Below are 12891 nucleotides of genomic sequence, written 5' to 3'. Positions count from 1 at the left end.
AGAGATGAACATGGTACACGGTTCACTAGTGACACATTTATATGAGGATCTATGAATCACCAGACAAACCTAGAACTTAACCTATTTTAGTTTAATTTTAATAGTTACTAAGCTGAATCTTTTTTTTTTTTTTTTTTTCGAGACAGGGTTTCTCTGTGTAGCTTTGTGTCTTTCCTGGAACTCGCTTTGTAGACCAGGCTAGCCTCGAACTCACAGAGATCTGTCTGCCTCTGCCTCTCGAGTGCTGGGATTAAAGGCGTGATCCACCACTGCCTGGCGAAGCTGAATCTATTTTATACAACCAAAACTCTTATGAGCATTCGTGGATATGTGTTCGAAGTTTGGAATAACCACCCTCTGTTTGTAAATATTAAATGCATTTAGTAGAAACACAAAATACATGTCAGGTAAAGAAATTTCTTTCAGGCCAGTGGGATGGCTCAATGGGTAAAGGTGCTTGCCTCCAACTCTGACCACCGGAGTCTAATCCTTGGAATCTATATGATGGAAGAAGAGAACTGACCCTGAGGGTTTCAATCAGTCCTCCACAGGTATACCCATACATGCATGTTTATACAGGTGCCATAGCACATGCACTCACATAGACAAATAAAGGTTAAAAACATTAAAAGGTAATTTATTTATTTATTTATTTTTTTGGTTTTTCGAGACAGGGTTTCTCTGTATAGCTTTGCGCCTTTCCTGGAACTCACTTGGTAGCCCAGGCTGGCCTCGAACTCACAGAGATCCGCCTGGCTCTGCCTCCCTAGTGCTGGGATTAAAGGCGTGCGCCACCACTGCCCGGCAAGGTAATTTATTTTTTATTTGGCCTGTATGTATGCATTTTTTTATTTCTTTCCTGCTCTAAAGTGAACATTTAGCAAAACCCATTAGTTCCAAACCTGTTCATACTCATCAACCACAAGCAAATGCACACTTTGTTCTTTACATGGGAGTTTTGTGCTGAAATTTCTTAGTCATTTTATTTAGCAGATGGTTGGAGTCCCTGAAGATAACTAAAAGATGCTTGCAAAAAAAAAAATCAAGAAAACAACCAGAATAAATTGATGCACAGATGTAACTAGAGTTTTCCTGCCTTGCCCACAGTCAGGACAAATCTTTGTCACCCGCCAGTCCCACAGCTGCTCAGACCCAACCAAGTAAACACAGAGACTTATATTGCTTACAAACTGTATGGCCGTGGCAGTCTTCTTGGTAACTGTTCTTATAACTTAAATTAATCCATTTCTATAAATCTATACCTTGCCACATGACTCGTGGCTTACCAGCATCTTCACATGCTGCTTGTCATGGCAGCGTCTCCCTTCCTTTCAGCCTTCTACTTCCCAGAATTCTTCTCTCTCCTTGTCCTGCCTATACTTCCTGCCTGGCCACTTTATTTATACAGAACGATATCCACAGCACACAGAGGCAAGATTCATCATTCAAGTGGATTTTCTGGAGATGACTGCATCAGCATCTCTGATTTGCTAATGGGTCTTTATTGTGACTCTTAGCCAGCATCTAACAGAGAAATAAACTGTGACATGAGAAGGTAAGTGTCAACCCACAAATGAGCATTACTGGTGTCTTACAGTGGGGAACAGCATCTTAGCAGGCCTGCATGTATGTCTGTGTGATGGCATTGGATTCCCTAGAACTGGAGTTACAGACAGCTGTGAGCTGCTATGTGGGTGCTGGGAATTGAACCTGGGTCCTCTGGAAGAGCAACCAACTGCAGTCAGTGCTCTTAATCACTTAGCCATCTCTCCGCCTCACCCCCATCTTGATGAATAATGTGAAAATGAAGGCAGGCATAAGCTGTACATGGATGCAAATACAAACACTACTCTGACAACCATTGACAAAGATTCTATAAGTTATTAACATTGATCTGGGCCAGCAAGCTATCAGATAGGTTGACTGCACTTAAAAGTCGTTTTGGTTTAGGAAGGAGTGTTTTGGTTTGAACCTAGACCTTTTTCTAATTCTTACTTTTCAAGTTTCTACTCAAAGCAAACTTTTGAATTTTTTTCCTTTATTATTGTGTGTGCATAAAGTATGTGTGTGGGTGCATATCCACCATGTCATGTGTTCAGAGGTCAGAGGACAACTTTGTGGAGTTGGTACTCTCCTTCTGTATTTCTCTTGGTTGAGGGGAAAAAACTCAGGTGTCTCAACTTGCACAGCAAGTACCTTTACCCACTGAACCCCTTATGCCTCTGCCCCGGAGAAATATAATGTTATAAAACAAATGTGTGTCCCAGAGAGCTGCTACACTTTAACATGGGTGCTTGGAGTTCTTCTGAATTTTAATATACAAACAATTCTGAACTTATCTTTTAAAGGAAGGTATCTGGATTCCTGTTATATTTTCAAATGCTCTGCCTTCCTGCTCTTAAAACTTTTACCAAAAGCAACACGATTAAATTCAAGCTATGGTACATGCAAAGACTTCAACTCTAATTCCAGGCTTCAAGCTGGCATTTCTACATAGTACTTTGCCAATCTTCCTAAGAAGCAATCCTATGGACCATAACAGGGCTGCATTTTTCTTGGGCAAAGGCACTATTGAAATCATGGCTGGGTACAGTGGCATGAACCTTTAATCCCAGTGCTGAGGAGGCAGGTGAATCTCTTTGAGTTCAAGGCCAGTCTGATTTACATAGTGAGTTCCAGGACAGCCAAGGCTACTTAGAGAGACCTTGTTTCCAAAAGCCAAACCAAACAAAACACAAACAAACAAACACCTCTAATCTTTTTTTTTTTTTTTGATATATATTTTTTATTTTACAATACCATTCAGTTCTACATATCAGCCATGGGTTCCCCTATTCTCCCCCCTCCCACGCCCTCCCCTTACCCCCAGCCCACCCTCCATTCCCACCTCCTCCAGGACAAGTCCTCCCCCGAGGACTGTGATCGACTTGGTAGACTCAGTCCAGGGAGGTCCAGTCCCTTCCTCCCAGACTAAGCCAAGTGTCCCTGCATAAGTTCCTGGTTTCAAACAGCCAACTCATGGAATGAGCACAGGACTTGGTCCCACTGCCTAGATGCCTCCCAAACTGATCAAGCCAATCAACTGTCTCACCTATTCAGAGGGCCTGATCCAGCTGGGAGCCCCTCAGTCTTTGGTTCATAGTTCATGTGTTTCCATTCATTTGGCTATTTTTTTTCAATAATTGAGTAAAACTGAAATTTATTATATGCCACAGTCGTCCTAGGGACCTCCTTGCTATATATATAGCCTCTATGGTTCTATGGGTTGCAAACACCTCTAATCTTTTTGGGGCTGGAAATGTAGTTTAGTTGGTAGAGTGCTTGCTTAGCCTGCACAAAGTCCTAGGTTTGACCCCCAGCACCACAGAATCTGAGAGTGGTGGTCCAACCTTGTAATCCCAGTCCTCAGATGGTGGAGGCAGCAGGACCATCTTCAGCTGCAAAGGAAGTGTTGTTGAGACAGGGACTTATGTACCTTACCTTAAACACACTTCCTTTCTTCTTTGTTGTTGTTAAGGTAAAATGTACACAGAGTAGAATACACGAAGTTTGACAATGCCGTTGGACAAGATAAATAGAGACATTCAGCATGAACCCCAGGTGGAGGTGTTAAAGATTCAGCAGTGTGCCCTGGGGACTGGAGGGCAGCTTGCTGGGGGACACAGATAGCAGCAGCCTTTGAGAAGGGGACCGGGTGCAGATTAGCAGCTAAGGCCGGTGATGTTTGGACATCTGGACCCTCTCTCAGGGCAGCCAGAGGAATATTTCCTTCCACGTTTGGCTGGTTTGGACTTTTTACTGTTTAGAATGTGAACGGGTTGGAGAGTGTGTAGGAGGCAGGAGGGGAATGGAGATGCTCAGAGTTCACCAGGACCATTCTTTGATCTACTAAGCCATAGACTCTTATGAAAGCAGGGTTTCTTCATTTTCTCACAGCTGGGCAGGCAATGGCTTCCAGAGTAAGCAGTGAGGCTCCTATCCCTAGGGACTTTAGTTACTACAGCTCCTACACAAAGAAAGAATTCTGAAATTAGAAAAAATGATTAGCAACCAAATATGAAAACTGAAAATTGTGTTAACCCTGCTACCTCCTAGCTTCCTGAAGCATCACTAGCTAGCAAGTTAGGGAAATAAATGTTCTTCAGCCATATTCTCCTGGAAACATACTGCATTCATTTAAATACATGGGGAAACTATCTTGGCCAGAGGAGTTGTAGCATGATGGGAAGGAAGATGCCTAGTTGGAAAGTTTTAGAAAGCTTTAGATTTTAAGCTTTTTCATTACAGGCTACGGAGATGACTAAGCAGTAAGGGTTTGTACTGCTCCTGCAGTACAAGCAGAAGGCCAGAGCTTGATTCCCACATCCCCACTGGGTGGCAAATAAGCACCTGTAATACATAATTAAAAATAAATCTTTAAAATTTTTATCGTGTGTGTGTGTGTGTGTGTGTGTGTGTGTGTGTGTGTGTGTGTGCATGCACATGTTCTATACCATGCAGTTAGATGTTGGAGGACAGTTTTCTGGAGTTAGTTCTAAGTCTTCTACCATATTGATTCTGGGGACTGAACTCAGGGTCATCAAGTTTGGTGGTAAGTGCCTTTACCTGCTGAGCCAATGCGTGCATTCTCTTTCTCTTTCTCTCTCCTTTTTGAAATAGATTTTTTTCTAGTTCTTTCCTATCTGTGACATAAAGCAAGTCCTTTGGCCTCTCTGAGCCTTAAATCAGAAATGCTGAACCTGAGCCATTATTCACCTAACTTCTTAGCTTCCACTCTATGCCTGATACTGGCTTATTTAAAGATTCTTGCTATGGGGGCCAGAGAGAGAGAGCGTTCAGTGTTAAGAGTGTGTTCTGTGCAAGCATGACCACTGGAGTCCAATCCCTGACATTCATGTAAAAGGCCAGGAATAGCCAGGTGTATAATCGCAACCCCAATACTGGGTAGCAGAAATAGGTGGCTATGCACACCTCATGAGCCAGACAATCTAGCCAAAATTGTGAATTTCCAGTTCAGTGAGAGACCCTGTTTCAAGGCAGTAAGTTGAATTATGATAGAAGAGGACATTCAATGTCTTGTGCTGGCCTCTGCATGCATACATACATCCATGCCTGCACACCCATATACTCATATGTATATACCATATACACAAAGGAAAAAAAAAACACTGATCTAACACTTCTTTCCATCAGCCACCATTCTTGTTTTGACAGCATCACTTTGTAGCTTAGACTAGCCTGGAACAATTGCTTTAGCCTCCCAAGAGCTGGGATTGCATATGTGAATCACCATGCCCAGCAATCAGTCTTATTTCAAAAACACACCTGTGGTTTTTGTTTGTTTATTTGTTTTGTTTTGTTTCATACTTGGTGCCAAGGGACATGAACATGTGCTGATAACTATCCATGGTCTTTAGAAGAGCTATGTTCTAGTCCAGGTGACCAGCCTCAGGATAGGGATATACCAGTGAGATTTATGAGATGCCAGGACCAGCCTTGACTAGACCTGAACTGGAGTCTCAACTTTACCCATTAGTAATTGTCAACTGGACTGGTTACCCAGCCTATCAGTTATTCTTCTTTTTGGTGTGACAGAACACTTAACAGAAGCAACTGAAAGAAGGAAGGTTTTATTTTAGTTTGGAGTTGGAGGTAGAACCTGTCAAGGAAGGGAAGTCATGGCAGCATAAATATGAGGCAATCGGTCATATTGTTTGCGTAGTTCAGAAACAGGTGAATGCTAGTGCTCAGCTGGCTGTCTCCTTTTTATTCATTCTGGACCTCATTTGGAGGAATGAAGGAGGTTCGTAAGACTGAGGAAGATCAGACAATGACAAGATTCACAAGATGCTCCCTCCCCAAAACTATAAAAGGAGGAAACAGTTACTGAGAATAAATTTAACAGTGGCGATGCCTACAAGCTGGGCAGGGGAGCGGCTTCTGTGAATTGTCACCAACGCTGAGATGGGGTTTTTGGTGACACAGCATTGAAGTCACCCACACTCCTGTAAGTAACATCAAGAAACGAATTAGTTCCCAGAGCTAGATGGGTAGAGCTGTTTCTCTCCTCTGTCATCAGTGTCTCATCTGGGGTGAATAGATGCTTTTTTCACGTCTCCCCAGCAATAGTCACACAACAGGGAGTGAAACATTGGCAATGAACTTCTTGCTGTTGCTTTTGGTCTAGTATCCTTCCCCTAGCCCACAGCATGTCTCCAGTCTAAAGTTATTTGTTAGCTTGTGTTTCAAGGGATAAAAGAGTCACTTGCTCAATCTGTAGGGCAGGGTAAGGAGAGGTGTAGTCATTCATTTAGACACATTAGAGACTTTTCATGAGTATTCAGTGAGTTAATGGACATTGTCAGAGACCGATGAACCCAGAGTGGCTAGAAATGAATGGCAATTCAACTCAGCTCAGACAGAATAAGCATCATGGGCCAAGGACCAGAGGGTTCCAAAACCATTCGGTATGAAGTAATGGCTGCTTCTTCAGCTACAGGTTAGTGATGCCCAGAGCACTTTAGGAGACACTCTGGGTGCTAAAGTTCATTAGGACTATGACCACAGTATAAGTGTGGGTAGCTCTATGGGCCATCAGAACAATTGTTGGTGGCACAACACACATATCCCCCAACCCCTTGACTTCTCTGCATTTCTTTCTTTCACAAACTTTAAATAAGCACCTGAACCAGGACTGTGCTAAGTGTTTAACTGTGATCCAAAGGGCTAGTGCTATTTTTGTCCTTGGTCTCCCTTTAAAACCTCACCAGGTCACTGCCTACCTTTCGTCCTGTCCTCTCCTTCACCTTCATGTCTCCCTTTCTTTCTTTCTTTCTTTCTTTCTTTCTTTCTTTCTTTCTTTCTTTCTTTCTTTCTTTCTTTCTTTCTTTCTTTCTTTCTTTCTCTCTCTCTCTCTCTCTCTCTCTCTCTCTCTCTCTCTCTCTCTCTTTCTTTTTTTTTTTTTTTGATTTTTCGAGACTGGGTTCCGGGTTTCTCTGTGTAGCTTTGCACCTTTCCTGGAGCTCACTCTGTAGCCCAGGCCAGCCTCAAACTCACAGAGATCCGCCTGCCTCTGCCTCCCAAGTGCTGGAATTAAAGGTGTGCGCCACCACCACCCGGCTATGTCTCCATTTCTTGTAACTCAGAAGTCAGCTGCAGACCCTGACTCCCGTGAGATCTAGAGAATGTTGCTGTGATATCTTTGTCACATGTAGAAGTAGAGACCTTTCACAGTTCCAAAGCCCTCATTGGGGATGCAGGGAGTCTATAATTTCCATAGTCATTTCTGACTCCCAATTCTCAACTTTTCTCCAATCTCTTTGTTTCACGAGCCCATCACCTACTAGAGACCCTTACCTGTGGACCCTGATATGACATGATACTTCTTGCTTGACTTCTACAAAGACAACATGAATAGTGTCCACCCACAATTCATGTCTACTTGGAACATGGGGACGTGACCCTATTAGAAATGGGGTATTCACACACATGGTTAGTCAAATGAAGATAAATTTTTAACGGGGTAGGATGAACCAACAACCCAGTCCTGAAGTTCTTACAAGAAAAGAAGATATCCAGAGGGATTCAGAGAGAAAGGGGGCAGCGAGAAGACTGGGCAGAGCTGGAGTGACAGCTATATGCCAAAAATAGCAAGGATTTCTGGGAGTCACCAGAAGCTAGGAAGAGGCAAGGAGGGATCATCAAGCCTTCAGAGGAGAGTTGCCCCACAAACATCTTGACTAGGGGACTTATAGCCCTCTGAACTGTAAGAGATTAAATTTTTGTTGTTTTAAGCTGCCCAGTTTGTGACACTGTCATGACAACGTCAGGAAACAAACACACGCCATGCTCATCCGGGTGTGTGGCCAGCTTCCCTGAGGAGTTGGGAGTGGAGGGTGGGAGGGAAGGCAGGGACATTTCAGCTTTCCACTCCTGTATTCTACTGGCTTCCTCTTCCACCACCCATCCTTCCTCCCCCTCATCCAATATGCATTTTAATTCCTCCTCCCCCTGAGGTCCCCAGACTTCAAATTCACTTGACTCTACTCTGAAGGACTCAAGCTCTCAACCTGCTAGTAGGTCAAAGACTCCCAAGATGCTAGGCTGCACCAAGGTCCTTTGCAAAGAATTAAACCCCTTCTTGAAAGTGAGACAAGGGCTTTAAGAGCTGTTCATATCATCTCTCCCCTTGTGGAAAATATAACCATTCTCTACTTCCTGTTTTCAGCTCTGCAGAGGCAATGGGGTAGCCTTAACCTACCTCATCGAGGATTCAAGTTACACAGAGTAGAAGTCAAGAGAGAAGTGTCTGTCGGTCAAAGCTTGGGCTCTTCAGGAAGATATTAAAGCAGTGGTTCTCAACCTCTGGATCATGACCCCTTGGCAGGCGTCAAATAATCCTTTCACAGGGGTTTCATAGCAGATATTTACATTATGATTCATAACAGTAGTAAAGTTACAGCTGTGACATAGCAACAAGATAATTTTACGGTTGGGGGTCACCACAGCAAGATGAACTGTATTAAAGGGTCATTGTACTAAAGGAATTTAAGAGGTGAGGTTGCCCTCCCTGGGAGGAACACTCTAGAAGACTATCCTTAGCTTTCTTCTTTAAACCTTTTCAGTTAGCTTGTTTTTTCCCCACTGTTGAATGAGTCTTTTAAGTTCTACTTTCTCCTTTGTGTCCTCTGTATTTGATCTCATTTGTGTTTACATGTATAAAGATTTCTTTTTAAATTTGACTGTATTTGTTATTCTATTTTCTCAATGCATGCTCATATCTAAGACCCATGGGGCAGTATTTTTCTTCCCCCAAAAAAATTTTTTTTAAATAAGACTTAAGGAAAATGAAGCCCAGTGGTAAATTAAGTTGCCCAACATCATAACATGATCTGCATTTACATGGCCGAGTTGGCCTTAGCCCTGGGATGTTTTCTTCCTGCAAAATCCATGGTTTTCTCAGAGGAGAGCTGCTGGCTTTAGCCTGGAAGAGCTGTGTCCTTTAGGCTAGCCCTTTCCTAGTTTAAACTAGAGCTCTGAGTGTGCAAGCTTGACTCAGTTTTGAAATCACATTGTGTTCAACTAGATTTCTAGCCCTATTTTAAAAAGCAACGTTATTTATCAGTTTGGAGAACTCTGCATCACGACTCTGGCTTCAGAAAAAATAGTCTTAGTAGGTTACATGAGTATTTTGAAACTCTGTCTTTATTTTTTTTAATTCAATAAAAGTTTGCACAAACAATGCATCCCACAGGAAAAACTTATGCCAGATTCCAGATGTCTAACACATTTGCTTGAGATATTAGAGTTCATGGCCTCTTGTGCTTATTAAACCAAAATATGTGAGTCCTTAGAGATGATTTTTAAGAAGCGGGAGTGCTGTAGGGTCAGGCTGAGTTCTGGGCAACTACAGCACTTTAACAAACATTCTCATCCCAGATTTGTGTGTGTGTGTGTGTGTGTGTGTGTGTGTGTGTGTGTGTGTGTGTATTTAATTTTTAAAACAGCTAAAGCAGAGAGTATAATAGGAGAAAATATAAGATTTCTAGCTTTGATCCAGTTCCACCTTAATTCAATATACAGAAGTGTTAAAAAATTCATGTTCTAGTCCAGTGTCTAGTGTTGGATTCAGAATGCTGTGATAGTAGTGACCATCTACTGGGAATTAACTGCAACCATTACAGTGTTTTGTCTATGGTACACCTTTATTCCTCATACCTGTCATTTTCATTGTTTCCACTGCCATCCTGAACATCTTCCTCTCTCTCCCTGATGAAGGTCAGTCAGACACATGGTCTGTCTGCTTCTCTTTCTGCCCTCTGCCCCTTGCAGTCTCTTATCACCCAAGAGCTGGAATGATCTGCATACATGACAATTCACTTCATGTTATGCTTCCTCTCCAAACTCTCCAGTGACTTCTCAGCCTAATCAAATAAAGGCAAATGTTTTTGAACTAGCTCATTCTGTGTCCTTTGCAACAATCACCAGCTCATGATCCTTTGGCGTCAGTGTTTATCTTCCTTCCTGCCTTTCTCTTGTTATACTTCTTAGTACTTCTTAAACATGCCAGGCAGGTTCCTTTGGCATGGTTCACTGGTCAGGCAAAGGCTAAAGCACACCTGCTCTCTCTCTCCAGGTAAGAAAGGAGGATTCCTTTTGTTTCAAATAATTAGCAACAACACACCCCGAAAGTACATGATATTCTATTTTCCCCTAGTAATCTTTGCTGTAGCAAAATTGGCCCAAATGGACTTAGAAATTGAAAGTAGAAACGCCTGTTGTTATGAGGTTGTTTGTTTTTATCTACTGTGTGGTCTGTGATCCAATGACTGTGATCAACTTGTCCCACTGAGTGAGCAAATGACACCTGAAAACCAAGGCTGTCTTGCATGGTTGGAAAAGGACTCATTTAGGGAACTATGTTTCAGGTAATTCAGAAAAATTAATTTATATATCGAGACAGAGTCTTACTATGTAGTTCTCACTAGCCTGGAACTCATAGAGATCCCCCTGTCCCTGCTTCAAAAGTGCTGGGATCAAAGGTGTGCACTACCACACCCAGCTTAGAAAGTATTTTTAAAATCATAAAATCTTTAAAATAATTTTTTTAATTTAACAGGTATTGGAAATAAAACATAGAGTAGGGGGATACTTCTATCAGTAAAGCATTTGCTGCACAAACATGAAGACCTGAGTTTAATCTGCAGCACACACACACACACACACACACACACACACACACACACACACACACACACGCCAGGCACGATGGTGTATATTTGTAATCCCAGCTCTGTGGAAATAGAGACAGATGGCTATCTCGGGCTCATGGGCCAGCCCATTAAACCTAATTGTTGAATTCCAGGCCCCAATGAGAACCTATTTCAAAAACCAAGGTGGATAGCACCTGATGAATGACATCTAAGATTATCTCTGGCCTCACTCATTAGCATGGTCGCATAGTATTGATGACTTTTTGTCTTAGTAGTCACAGTATACTATGTGTAAAATCAGGATTATCATTATGAATATCCGTGGCTGTCCCTGTCATATCACAATGTTGAGTAGTAATAGGTATATTTACTGCTACACTGCAGATTACCACACTTCGTGAGTCCTTTGCATAAATTTACATGGGAATCAGGAGCCACAAATAGGCATTTTATATTTCTGGAGTTGTCTAGACTCCTTAGCATGGCAATACTTTAAAAGGAGAGGCCAGAGGACTGGAGAGATGGCTCATTAGTTGAGAGCACTGGCTGTTCTTCCAGAGGACCTGGGTTTGATTTCCAGCACCCACATAGTGGCTCACAACCATCTAACTCCTATTCCAGGGATCCAGTGCTCTATTTTGGTCTCTATGGGTACCAGGCAGGCATGTGGTTCACAGATATACATGCAGGCAAAACACCCCTACACATAAAATAAAATAAAATATTTAAAAAGGAGGGATGTTTGTCAGTGAAAGGATCATAGATGAGTTTTAAAAGCCCTTTTTCCCAACTCTGATGCTTCCACAAGAGCATCTTTAGGTCTGGAGAATTGGCCACTTGAAGAATTTGGGGCCAGAGGCACTTTATCACAGAGTTTGGACCAAACAGGGAGAGGACCAACAATAAGATAAAGAGCCATGGAACACAAATTGTTTTCTCTTATACTTTGTTTCTAGAAAGTTCTGTTCATGACATTGACACTGTTATTCAGCCGAAGACAGACGAGTCTTGCCATCATAAACCTTTATACACACACTCATCTATCATAAAACAGTCTTCATAATAGAGCCACATTTAAATAGGTTTCTGTGTTTCTTTCTGTTATGTTCATTCAATGTTTGTTCAATGTCTCCATGACTGTGCCATGCCTGATGGTAAACTTTAGAAATGCAGATGTGGACACAGCTCCATCTCTCCCGTTTCTTATGTTGATCATTACAATGATCCCAAGTAGATGCTAGGACACAGCTTACTTATTTCCTACATTTCAGAGGTAAGAAACTGAGGTCCAGGAAGTCTGTTACACTGTTCGTACCGGGTGGTTTTGTGTGTTAACTTGACACAAGCTCAAGTTATCAGCGGAAGGAGCCTCAGCTGAGGAAATGCCTTCTTGAGATCCAGCTATAAGGCGTTTTCTCATTTAGTGAGTAGTTGATGGGAGAGGGCCCAGCCCATGGTGGGTGGTGCCATCCCTATGTTCTATAAGAATGTGGGCTGAGGAACCAGGGGACACAAACCCTCCTACATGACCTCTGTATCAACTCTTGCTCTGGGATCCTGCCCTGTTTCAAGTTCCTGTCCTGACTTCCTTCAGTGATGAACAGCAATGCTGAAATGTAAGCCTAATGAACACTTTCCTCCCCAACTTGCTCTTTGGTTATGGTGTTTCTTTGCAGTAATAGAAACCCTAACTAAGACACTGTCACATATAAAAAAAATTCAAGCAAGAGCTTAACCTCAGGATTTCTTTCTGCCTCTAAATCTCACTCTTTCCCAGTGTTCTATGCCACAAAAAACATGAAGTACCAGACATTTAAAGCAAATAAAAATGCATGCAAATTACAATAAAATGAAAACATTAAAATCCCAGTTCTGAAGCATCTCTTAGGGACACTATTCAAAACTCATGCCAATCTCTTACATTTAAGTATCAGAAACTGTGTTCTAACTCAAGGAAAAGGAGAAATTTAGAATTGTAAGTGATTTGGCTTCTATGCTAATACCATGCAGCTAACTGTCCCAACAGTTGAATGTAGTCATGAAACCAGATACCTTTAGAGTCTCTTATACTATTTTAGCACTGCTTTTCTTAAAATATCAACTTCATTCATCCTAATGAGAGATTGGCTTCTACCTAGGAAATTTGAACCCTAATGTGCCTTCTATCACTAAAGACGGG

This window comes from Peromyscus maniculatus, chromosome 14 (genome assembly GCF_049852395.1).
Source record: "Peromyscus maniculatus bairdii isolate BWxNUB_F1_BW_parent chromosome 14, HU_Pman_BW_mat_3.1, whole genome shotgun sequence".
In the NCBI taxonomy this organism is placed as follows: domain Eukaryota; kingdom Metazoa; phylum Chordata; class Mammalia; order Rodentia; family Cricetidae; genus Peromyscus; species Peromyscus maniculatus.
Note: the sequence above shows the minus strand (reverse complement) of the source record.